At 38.7% G+C, this 13254-nt stretch overlaps 1 protein-coding gene across 1 annotated transcript in view; it reads right to left on the bottom strand.

Annotated features, from left to right (window-relative positions):
- Positions 1–13254, bottom strand: part of COL4A1 (collagen type IV alpha 1 chain) — a 130512-nt gene that overhangs the window by 67485 nt on the left and 49773 nt on the right. The gene's annotated exons all lie outside the window — the stretch shown is intronic.

Below are 13254 nucleotides of genomic sequence, written 5' to 3'. Positions count from 1 at the left end.
CTCAAATGGACCAGCTCTTCCCCTTTGGTACCACTCACAGTGGCAACACTGATGTTCACTGCTCTTTCCCCTAATCTGATTGTATCCAGTGACAGGCAGGGCAGAAAGAAAGCTTTTCTGCCTGAGGCTTGTACTTTGCATAGCTTTAGAGAGTTTCACTTTTCCAGGCACTATCCTTTCTCTTTTTTTTTTCTGAGGTAAAAAGCATCCCCCAACTCCCATGCCTTGGTACTGGTGTAAATTCATTGCACTTAATAGCTAGAACATCCTAAAGAATTCCCTTCATAAGAGTTTTGCCAAGGCTGTGTGTGTCCCCATTGGATTGCCAGCTTCCATCTCCATAGCAGACAGAAAAGAAATCTGAGTTGCAGATTTGTAATTGCATCCTTAATTCACAAATGCCATTAAAGGTGCTGCATACAGCTGGCAGCAGCATTCCTGGGCAACACTGACTTCTCTGTTCACTGCTATCCTATACGAGCCCTTGGTATTCTTTCATTTTTTCAACTAACTCCTGACTTCAGAGTCAGGAGTGCACTTAAATGCACTTAAGACTACACTCCTGCCCTACTGTCCCTCTGCTCCATTCCTGCTACTTACACCCATTTGTTTTGCAGCTCTGCTGCCTTTCAGCCTTCTCTAGGCAGTTGATCGAACTGTTCCAGCAAAACCAAGGGTTATCAAAAGCCCCAAAGCTTTAACTATCCACCAACTACCTTTTTTTTTTTTTTTTTTTTTTTTTCATCAGTTTATAGTCAGCAACAGCATCAAATGAGGAAAGAGTGAGAAGACATCCAGTTTGATGTCAGTGTCTGTGCTCACTCACTTGGTCAACTCAGTATTTACTTTAACTGTACATGGTGATCTTTGACACAAGCCTCAGGGAGAATTATTTTTGTTGGCATATCAAAACATTTAAAAATGTTCCAGCTGAACTTTAGTGGAAGCTGCCACATGCTTTCTTTAAGAGCTACAAAATTTATGGGTAGGTTTTACCATTCTAGTTACTCTTGAAATATTCTAAGGAATAGAAATATGATTTTCCAGACAAGAATCTGAGTTGCTTTCCCCTTGGCTTCACCTTAACTTTGTTTTTCTTCTGATAGTAAGATGATATATAAGAAGACTTTACCCATCACTGAAAGCTAATAATTACTTTCATAATTTAAGTTAACTTTCTTTCCTGTTTTGTCTATAACTCAATTTACTCATTGCTCTGTGAACTTTCTCAGTTTACCTGAAAGAAAATTTAAATCGTTTTAGCATCTCTTGAAAATGCTTTCTCAGCTCCCTCTGTGACATGAGCTTCTTCTGTGGTTAAACTAAAGAGGTTCTTCAGCTGGTTAGGAATTTGTTTGGGTGATAAAGTACCTTATTATCACCTTTTTAGCAGCTACTTCAAATTTCCTCTTTGGACATTCCACTTTCATGACGTTTCCTACTGCTCTATCTCCTTTGAAGCATATATGGCTACAAGTTTTGCTATTGCTCCTGATGGAAGTGGTTTTTTTTTTAGTGTTTTGTTTGAAATTTGGCTTTATACCATTTCTCAATAAAACCCAAACTCGAAGAGAATTTAGATCTCCTTTTCTTTAAACCATATGGCTGGCTGTTTCCAATGACTAATCTAAATTATGACCTCTCACTGAAAACGTAGCTCTATAATCTGAAGTAGGAGGTGGTTGAGCTAATAGAACCAAACAATCAACTACCACCAGTACAAGATAAAATAAACCACAAAACCAACTAAACCACTTCTTGCTCTTGGCCAGGAAGACCAGCAAGTGACTTAAGGAGATTACTGTGGTTCCCTAGTAACAATTATACATACAAGATTGCTTGTTGTAAATACTGCTACAGAGAAAATGTAGGCAGAGATATATTAAATGATCCAAGATTAGATGTATCAAGTATGATTAAATTCTTGTGTGGGAACTGACATATCACAGAACCGCCAATTATACTGGCTGGCTTGGTCTAAGATCCCCAGTAAACACAATATAAATTGAATGGAAGAATGATTTAAAGAAGCCTGAGGGGTAAACTACAAAATGCAGCTACTGCTGCTCCCCAGACGCTTGCTGTCCCAGGCCCGCAGAATGCTGTCAGCATGATGGAGTATTCGTGTTATGGGCTATTTTAGGAATATACAGAAAGCAGAAGCAGACTGCAGGTGTAGTCACATATGACCAGATAGTAAAAAACACCTGCATACCGATACAAAAGTTTTAATAATCACTGTGCTGTCAGTAGACACTAAAAGTATGACTCTGTTTGCGTGGACAAAATTTAAAATTTAGGATGATTCCAAACTACACATGGATATTGCAGAGGCACTGGGTGGCTCTGCTTTAGGAACATGTGGCTCTCAGAGAAGTGCAGACTTTACAGGTCTTTTCTGAACTTACTTTGACATCCCGTTTAGGAAACTTTACTGACTTCTTTGGAGGCTTACATGATTCAGATCAAGATAAAGCCCTGTAATCCTTTAAAAAAACAGAATGAAGACATACACTAACAGTTGTACTAATGTAAAATCAAACACTGTGAGGCTATAGAGTATGCTTTATTTCATGATGAAATGCCTGAGATTATTCTACCAACATCTTCACAAGCACAGATATGCATCTCGCAACAGCTGTTGAAAAAGTTATATTATGCCAGTTGAAATATTACTGTGTGAAAACCTTTAGAAGTTGTCTCTGAAAACTAAATATGAACAGAGCCTGCCACACAGTATTACTGGGATATATGCTCTTATAGCACTATTTCCATAGAGATAAAATCATCAGGTAATACTAATCTATACACCTCAATATAGAAATCTTTGCCACAGAAATTCAGTCCCATTTAGGCACATGGTACAAATGCTTCCTAGTAACTATTTCAAACAAAGAAAATCTGATGAATCCAGATGCCACTTAAAAGTTTGGCCTGCAAACTGGGAAACTGTACTTACCAATACTTATCATATCTCACTCAGTATTATTCAGTCTTTTGACAGCTTGTTCTTCTCAAGAATAGCAGCTTTGTTTGTGGGCTCTCTTTATGATATATAGATGTTCTTTTTCCTTGATTTGAACTAAAAGGATTATTTTTCTCTGAGAAAGGGTAAATCAATAAAAATACAGTAGTGCCACTGCTGAATTGGCACAAACATTGTGATAATGGCCCGATTTTCAAAAATATTTAGGAACCACAAGTCTCCTTGAAGTATATCAGATCTGCAGCTGATCAATATCTTTGTTTATTTCATTATAATCTTCTGATTTCCCCCTTTCAAGAATGAATAGATATTTTCATGTAATCTATTAGTCCCTTCCCTACAGAAAACACATTATTTCCTCCCACATTGCCTGCCACCTCTCTTTCAACTTTAGGTCCCTCTCCAGGGTGTATAACATAGCTCTGCTTTCCTTGGTGTCCTCACTCGTAGTCTCTCTAACTCAGACATGAGCAGGTGCTGTGAATGAGGAACATTTCTACAGCAGTCACTTATGCAGAAACACTCAGCAAAACCATGGAGGAAGGGATGAAAAGCAAATATTAAGCATTTACAGGATATAGTGGCAACGAAATGATGAAAAAAAATAAAATGTACATTCTTGGTTAAAAAAAAAATAAAATATCTTGATGCTGTTAATATAGGTTGAACATGAAAAGCACAGATTATTGACTTGCTGCATGAAAGGACCAGACCTGCTACCATCTGCTATATTGTAAAGAAAACCCCAAACTACATAGAGTTGATCTGCTCACTGACTACCTGAGCTTCTCTCCAGCAAGAGAATGAAGAGGGTTATTGATTTAACTCGTCAATATCACAAATATTTTTGCTGTATCTGTTCGTGCCCAAAATGACAGGAAAAGCATTGAGGATCGTCACAATCTGGTTAACTTAAAAAATAAAATAAAATAAAATAATAAAATAAAATAAAATAAAATAAAATAAAATAAAATAAAATAAAATAAAATAAAATAAAATAAAATAAAATAAAATAAAATAAAATAAAATAAAATAAAATAGGCACAGTCTACTCTCCATTATGGAGAGTAACTAGAAAAGCCATATCACCTGCAGATAGTGAAATCCTGGGTGACTTTTAAGACTGTACAAAGAGAGTGCAGGAGAGGAAAGACTGGTTGCTGCTGCTGTTGACTGGGGCCACAAAGGTGCCCTACTGATTGTTCACCTAAGCCAGGAAGAGAACTGCCTGGTTTCCAGACACAATATGGCTCCAGATAAACCAGTGCATGCATTTCTGCAGCATGGTCAATCCACACAGGAATGATGCATCCATCAAGGGAAACAGAAAAGTCATTTTTATGTAGGTATAATAATGCTTACAGTCTCAGAATGAGGCAAACAAAAAATGCCAGTACAAATTGATTTGCTTAAGTTTTGTTACATCCTAAAACAAAACCCCTTGGGAGTAACAGTTATATAGGTAATTAATTCTCTTCTATTTTCTTTCAGAATTTCCTAACAGAGTTTTTTATTTTTTTTTAATGCATTACTCAGTGTGCAATGACAATATCACATTTAAGATTCTTGTGACTTTAAATTTTATTGGGTAATGCTGAGGCAAGGGAATCTTCATATGATATTTACAGTAAAGAATGAGAATTTGTACTCTAAGGCATTCTAACTGATAAACATTAGAAGATTAATAATTCTATTTTAGTGACAGAAAAAATGCAGTGCTACCTCCACTTATGCATGTTTCTGTATGAACTAAGATGAGTGTAAATACTCATGAATGAGGGGATGAATTATTGAAAACAGTCAGACAAAAGGAATTTTACTCCAGTCTATACAGCCTTTGTTCTAAATAGCAATTAAATGCTTAACCTGTTTTTTCCATCCATTTCAATGGATAGAATTTCTTATCTCCACAGCTACTTGAAATTGTTCTCAAAGTCTAGCTAGGATAAAAGAGAAAATATAGCTTCTGCCTACTTCTGAGTAACTTCTGAGTAATTCAATAAAATGTAGACAAGCATTCAGAAGTCTAATCAGTTTAAACAGAGCTCACACTTCAATGAGGTCAGAAAGAACAGTTAATATGTAGACCGACAAATAAAAAATGCAAGAGGAAACAGTTGAAGATGGTTTAGGTTAATCTATTTAATGGAAAACATCAAGGTATTATTTATTGCTTTATTATTTTAGCAATATAGTGTTATTCTAAAATTTCTGCACCTTCTGTTCTGCAAAAAGTTGACGCTTGATATTACATTAGTTAAAATAACAGCCTGATGTTCAGTGTAATAATAAAGGCTTTATAGGATAAGAGCCATCTGTTGCAATTACGCTCACTTTCTGAGATTTTCTGAAAGAGATGAAAAACTTTAAACTTTGTCAATTATATGCCCTTGAAGAACTATGAGTCATCTTAAAGGCGTTTGGCATAGAGATGTAATTTTCATGGAAACAGTCTAATGAGAGAACATATTGAATGCATTCTAAATATGGCCATCCAAATGGTCTTATTGATGAAAAGAGTCTCAAATGAGGGATGAAAATATGGCAGTATAACTTACTCTTCCATGTCCGTAATTTTGTTGAGTAACATTCCTTGGGCATTTCACAGCTTTTAAGTCAAATACTATTTTCAGCGCTTTTTCTGGTGAGATCATTAATACAACCACTTCATCAAATATATGTTAATTAATACCCACCCTCCAAACACTAACCATAGGGTCTGGAACTTCTTCCCACACTACGGTAAGAAATACATCTCCAGATGTTAATGATTAAGGCATTAAAGGGTAAACCCAGCACCCACTTCCGCAGCTGCCGATGCTCCCACGGCAGTAAACTACTGTGGTTACATTGCTGAGGAGTGTGGGTGGATTGGAAAGGGCCCTTCAGCGTGTGTGCACTTCTGCACAACATGGGAGCCAGATCAAAAGGGTTTCCAGCACAGGCAATTTGTTGGCTGTGGATGGTGCAGGGCAGAATGGATAAGTACTTCCCACGCAGGAGGCTACGTGAGAAGTGGAGAGCAGATGTTCTCTAACGTGATCACCTTGGGTCCCACTATGGGCTGGGCATGGCAGCCTTCTCATGTCCTGGGTCCTAGCTTGGATCAGTCCTTCTAATCAGTCTGATTGAACAACATTCACATAGATCTCTGAAGCAACAGGTACCTCTACTGATGTGAGTGTTAATGAGAACCACATTTAACAAAGACATGTTTCAAATCCAAATGCGCTGGCTGGAGAGACCATTTCTAGAAACATTACAGAGGAAATTGGGAAGGATGCTTCCTTTGCTTTGCCTGACCAACTTCTCCTCTCTTCGGGGCTGGGACTGGGTACCAGTCTGTCCTTATTCTAGATGGGCATTAGATGTAAAGAACTGTCACTCAAACCTGCAGTAGGCTAAAACAAGGGCTGGGGGAAGGGGGGGTGGGGGGGGAGATATTTTTAAATAAATTGCAGTTTTCAGTTCAATCTCCAATCTACACATTTGAAAGACTTACAGTGTTAACACAGTAAGCACGATTAAATAGATATTGATGTGAATGAAGTTACTTTTAAATGTATTTCAAAATAATTTCAAACTATTTTCTTGGATATGGTTTTCTAGGCATAACTATTTGTTCACTTGTTCAGGTGCCTCTTTTGTTAAAATTATCTTCCCTACATAGTCTGAGAGTATGTCAAGATTTAACACTTGCTGGACAAGTCGGCATGAGATCTTGAATTTACTGACTTCCGTTGCTACAGACTGATAGCATAGAGTCATAGAATGGTGTAGCGTGAAGACCACACGGACAACATGGTTCTTTCAGGATCAGTAACTGCTACCACTTTATTGATGACATAACTTCAACTCTCTCCTGTTGAGGACGTAACTTCCTCTCTCTCTTATGGAGGGCATAACTTCACTTATTGAGGACAGGCTCCCTTCTTATACCATTTGCCCCACAGCAGCACTTTTCCACTAACTATTCATTGGTCAACAACTTTGCCCAGCAACAGCAAACACCCAGCAACTTCCATGCCTTAATGGCTGGAGAACAAGCAACCCGAGGTGGCATGGCGTCTCCGAATCACCCTTCTTTGTTCCTTCTAACCTCTTTACATTCCTCATGGCCTCATCATTAAGAGTCTGATGTTATCACCAACCATGGGGCTTGTCGACCCCCATGGCCACACTCCCACAGAATGGCTCAGGTTGGAAGGGACCTTAAAGATCACTGAGGTGAAACCCTCCTGCAACAGACAGGGATGCCACCCACTAGATCAGGTTATCCAGAGCCCATCCAACCTGGCCTTGAACACCTCCACGGAAGGGGCATTCACAACCTTTCTGGGCAACCTGTTCCAGTGTCTCACCACACTCGTCCACATTTTTAAATGACCAACATTAATCTGAGGTTGTTTTGGCTTTGATCATATTAGGCAAGCACCTATTTCTTGAAAAGAAATAGGACTCTCTGAGACTCTGAGCTACACAAATAGAAAATGTCAGCAAGAGAAGCTCTAGCAAAGGCAGGAACTGTGAGAAACACTCTGTGGCCAATAACATAGGCTCAGGTGAGGATCTCAGTGAAGTAGCAATTTTATTTGCGATTGCAATGGTGGACACAAGCAGAAGCACACCTGGTAGTCACATAGCACAGTTTATATACTTTATTTCTCAACACCCAGGACCCTCCCCTGTTACCCCATTGATTGGGTAATCCAGGTTCACAACCTATCCAACGCTTCACAGACAATACATGGCCTTCAGTTGCCGGCGACTTGACACAATGATTTTCACCTAATTGCTCTAAGGAGTCTGGTTGTCTGCATTTTGCAAGGTCGTCTACTAAGCTTTCTTATCACTGCAAGCATATTTCAATACCACATTCCTTACCTTTAAACAATGTAACTCTGTGCAAAAACATTTTTGTTCCCACAATTCCCCCCTTTTCTTCTTTATAAATTGGTGATTTTTGCAAAACTTTCTCTAAGGTGTAATTTGGTAGATATCTTCCTCTTCTTCACTTTCTTTGCTTTCTATCTCCTCTAATATCATCATAGTATCTTAGTAAGGTGGTGGCTCCATGGTCATTTTGTTTCAATAGTGCAGTTTCAATTAACTGCTGGACTAGTCCTCTTACACAGGGAATAATGCAACAACCAGTGGCTGTTTCTCTTTCAAATGCCAGGGTGAGGGGTATAGCTGATTGAACAACTGCACAAGTACCTCCCCAATTAGATGGTAGGGTGGACCATAAGATCTTTCCTCCACAGTACCACCAGAGATCTGCCCTGGGGATCTCCAGTCTTGAGTAGTTTCCCATCAAGTCCTTGGTAGCATTCAAGGTCCTCGTGCACAAGGCAAATTCTCCCAGGTATTGGGTAGTGCTCACACCCTGCCATGAGAGGCAAGCTGTATGGTTACCTACAGCTGTGGAGAATACAGGGGGAACCCTGGTATCACTATCATGCAAGGAAGGGAATAACAAAGAGAGAGACTTACAGGCCTCATTTCCCCAGGCAGTCTTCTCTTGGTACAATGCAATCATACATTGCATTCCCTGGGAGTCCTTGGTCCACCCCAATGGGAAGGGCACTATCTGGGAAATTGGTTGTCCTGAGGCACAAGCATAGCAATTGCTATGGTTGAGACTCTGGACAATATATTTGACCCATTCTATCCAGGCATTCACATCCCCATACCCTGTTTCAATCTCAGTTGTTTGCCTAAGATCTTTTATTTATTTAACTTTCACAACTGCTTCATTTTGAAGAAGGCCTCTTGCTTTCTCCTCGTTTCTCCCTACCTTTGGTGACAATAGAGGGTGGATCCCATACAGCTATCCTAAATCTGGCCGTTGGGTCTTTCCCAGTCACGTCTGCTCCGAGACCAAAAGTACAGTTAATAAGGCCATCAGCCTTATTAATTGTTACAGTTATGGGATTACATTGTAGAGGGTGACAGTTGGACTGAATAGTTCCTTTAAATATGTTAATCTGGCTCTTTAATGCCTTTAAACTATTACTTGGACTGGGTGTATACGTCCATCCTTTATAAGTGGTTATCCACCATACATTACTCCATCCTGGGCAAGAGAGTCCTTTATACAGCCCACTAGTCTTAGATTCAGGACAGAGATACTTGCTTTCACTGCTTAATTGTCATTGGGCATTTAAATCTCCACAAGCTAACACCTCACAAGCATAAAATGTGATGCTTTGTGGTATTTAGTTTTTTGTCACGTTCACCTACATCTTGACAGGGTATCCTGCTGCTCCTATTATCTGGTCTTCCTTTTTCCATGTTGCCAGCTGGCCAAGGCCTTCTTTGAGGCATACAATCACCAGAATAAAAATTAATAATTGACCTCTCCCTGTCATTATTTTTAAATCTTAGGTTTCCAAATAATTATCAATATAAAGAATAAGATGCACACTGTTACTAGAATAAAAACCCCTTGGAGGCACTCCAATTCTGTATAGTCCAGTCCTTTTCGCCAATTACAAGTCACATTTACTGGTTACCTGTGAAAATAAAAAGGTTAGCTTACAATTGTAAGCTTTTATCCTGCTCAGAGTCTATTATGAGATTTTTCTTTTTGATTTTTTTCTTTTTGATTATCACTCTTTATAAGTACATTAAAGGAGGCTGTAGAGAAGTGGGGGTTGGTCTATTCTCCCACGTGCCTGGGGGAAAGGGGGAACAGGCTAAAGTTGTGCCAGGGGTGTTTTAGGTTGGATATTAGGAAGAACTTCTTCACTGAGAGGGTTGTGAGGCATTGGAATGGGCTGCCCAGGGAAGTGGTGGAGTCACCATCCTTGGAGGTCTTTAAAAGACGTTTAGATGTTGAACTTAGCGATATGGTTTAGTGGAGGACTTGTTAGTGTTAGGTCAGAGGTTGGACTCGATGATCTTGAGGTCTCTTCCAACCTAGACAATTCTGTGATTTTAACTTCCAACAAGTCTTCTGTAGGAACAACTTCCCAGGTACTAGGGTCGACGGATGCTTTCACTCGAGTATAGTGACTCCAACCTTTTTCTGCAGTTCTTACGTCTGTTTCAGTGGTTAGTAGCACTTGGAATGGTCCTTCCCATTCAGGATGAAGTTTTGATTCTTTCCAGGTACATATCAGGACCCAATCTCCTGCATGGAATGAATGTACAGGGAGTGTACAAGGTGGGGTTTGAGCCAAAAGTCCATGAATCCTGAGAGGTGCCAAGGAAGAAGATAATCCAAGTATATAGTTTTAAAGAAAAATATCTTTATTTTCAAAAGTAGATATCTCACTGCTTCTACCCAGGTACAGTAGTCCAAACAACATCTCATTTGGTGAAACTCCTTCATCTTTTCTAGAATCAGTTCAAATTCTGAGAACTGCAAAAGGTAAACATTTTGTCCAGGGAAGCTTAGTCTCTAAAACCTGTTTTGACAGATGTTTCTCTTATGTCTGATTCATTTGTTCTACTTTCCCGGAGAAGGAAGGATGCCATGGAGTATGAAACTCCCATTTCATTCTTAAGGTTCTCATTAATTCTTGAAAAATAGATGAAGTAAAATGACTTCCTTGATCTGAGCCTATATTTCCAACAACCCCATATCTAGCGATTATTTGTTCCAGGATTACCTTTATCACCACACTAGCTGTTGCTGATACTGAAGGAAAAGCTTCTACCCATCCTGGCAAAGGGTCACTTAATACTAGCAAGTACTTAAATCTACCTACTTTAGGTAATTCAGTTAAAATCTACTTGGATACTCTGAAAAGGTCGAAGTCCTGGCTCCCGCCCACCCAGAGGCTGTTTCTGCAGACCTTCTTATTCACTCACTGGCATGTTATACAACTATTACACACCTACTTAGCTATGGTATACATGCCTATACATATATATTTCTACACATCTATATTTTCTTAATACAGCATCACACAATGCCTGGACTCCCCAGTGGCTTCCTTGATGTAGAACAGCTAAAATTTCCCTCATTATTTATTTACCATTTCTCTCCCATCAGAGAGAATCCACCATCCTTCAGACTCCTTCGCTCCTAACTCCCTTTTTCACTGAATATTTGCTTTTCAGGTGGAGGTTTTATTTCAGGTACAAGGAGCAGCTTCGCTTCTACTTGTCATTGCAAAGCTGATTCTTTAGCCTTTTCATCTGCAATTCTGCTTCCCCATTTGAAGTAGGGAGTTTCCTTTTTGATGTCCTTTCACGTGCACCACAGCAATCTCTTCTGGTGGTAGCAGATTTTCCAAAATCTCTCTAATTAATTCTCCATGGACCAATTCTTTTCCCTTGCTGTTTACTAAGCCCCTTTCTTCCCAATTTTTTCCAAATGTATGTACCACCCCATATGCATATCGTGAGTCAGTATTTATAGTTTCCTGTTTCCTTTTAACAACTTTAATGCTTGATCTAATGCATATAGTTCACAAGTTTGAGCTGACCAATTACTAGGCAGTTTTGCCATTTCTTCAACATTCCCATCTGTTCCTTCAATGATGTCATAACCATTACATCACCTCCTTTGTACTGCCCTAGAAGATCCATCTATAAACAGTATTTCCCCTTCCTCTAAGGGCACCTCTTGTAAATCTAATCTTATCTTTGTCTGGTAATTTATTAGACCTAAGCAGTTATGTTCCATATTCATTGGATCTTCAATTCCCTTTGACAAGAAGAAGGCAGGATTCAAAACAGGTTATGTAGTTATAGTTAGATCATCCTTTTCCATTAGAATAGCTTCATATTTTATTATTTTGGAGGCTGTCAGCCACCTTCCTGCTTTCTGAGTGAGAACAGTCTTCTGAGTGAGAAGAGTCTTCAGTTGGTGAGGGGTAACAACAATCAGTTGTCCTCCAAAGGTCAATTTCCTGCTCTCTTCTACTAATAAGGCAGTTGCTGCTACTGCCTGAATGCATTCTGACCATCCCTGGGACACAGAGTCTAATAATTTAGGCAAATATGCTACAGGTTTCCTCTTATCTCCCCATTCTTGGGTTAAGACACCCAAAGCAGCACCCTCACTTACAGTTATAAAAAGATAAAATTATTTCTTTAGGGCAGGAGGAGCTAAGACTGGTGCTGTAATAAGATCTTTTTTTTTTTTTTTTTTTTTTAATTTTCCACTACTTTTTCCTCTTTAGTCCTGTTCACTATATTGGATTCTTCCTGCAGTAATTTGAGATATATTTTTTTTTCTGCGCATATGACTCTATCCACAGTCTGCAATATCCAATTAAACCTAAAAATTTTCTCAATTCCTTCTTTGTTCTAGGGAGAGGAAGTTGCACAACTCCCTGAATCCTTTCAGGGTTTATTCTTCATCTACCCTCAGAGACTAAATGTCCCAAATACCTAACCTCTTTTTCTACATACTGTACTTTATCTTCAGACACTCTTAACCCATGTTCTCCTAAAAATTCAAGAGTTTGTTTGTGGCTTCTTTTACTTCTTATTTTTCTACCCCAGATATTAATAAGTCATCTACATACTGTAACAACTTCACCCCTTCTGGAATCTGAAATGTTTCTAAAATCTTTTCCAATTCTTGCCCAAACAAATTAGGGTGTTCAGTGAATCCCTGATGCAAAACAGTCCCTCTATATTGCTGTTTATGGACTGTTTCTGGGTCTTCCCATTCAAATGTAAAAATATCCCAACTTTCAGAATCCAGTGGGCATGCCCAGAAGACATCCTTTAAATCTCTAACGCTGAACTATTTGTGCTCATAAGGGATTTTACTCATCAGGGAGGGTATAAGGGTTACGAACCATAGGGTGGCGCTTTCCTGTTATCTCATTGACTCTTCCCAGGTCTTGTACTAATTGGTACGGACCATTTGGATTTTGTACTCATAAAACTGGAGTGACAAACACTGTCCTTTAACAATTTACCTTTAAACAATGTAACTCTGTGCAAAAACAATATTTTTGTTCCCACAGAACACAGATGGAAACAAATGAAGTGTTTTACAACATTTTATTTCCCCAAACTATCATTTTTTAAAATGATCTAGTTACAAGATGCTGGCATACTCTATGAACTGCAAACTAATGGCTTTCAACATGAGAGTTGTAATACAATATCTATCTTTTTCTACAATTCATTTGTACTTGTAACTGAAAAATAAGATCAAGATATCAAGGAACAATTTCAGAGTTCCAGACCCTTAGCTAATTTTTGCCTTATTTGTTTTTAATAGATGGCTGACTTTTATTAAACAGATAATAATTGTTCATTAAAAATAAAAAGGAGACTTCATCTTAAAGATGTTT

The sequence above is a fragment of the Anas acuta genome, chromosome 1 (assembly GCF_963932015.1).
Source record: "Anas acuta chromosome 1, bAnaAcu1.1, whole genome shotgun sequence".
NCBI classification, from domain to species: domain Eukaryota; kingdom Metazoa; phylum Chordata; class Aves; order Anseriformes; family Anatidae; genus Anas; species Anas acuta.
Note: the sequence above shows the minus strand (reverse complement) of the source record. Positions and strands in the feature narration are given on the sequence as shown.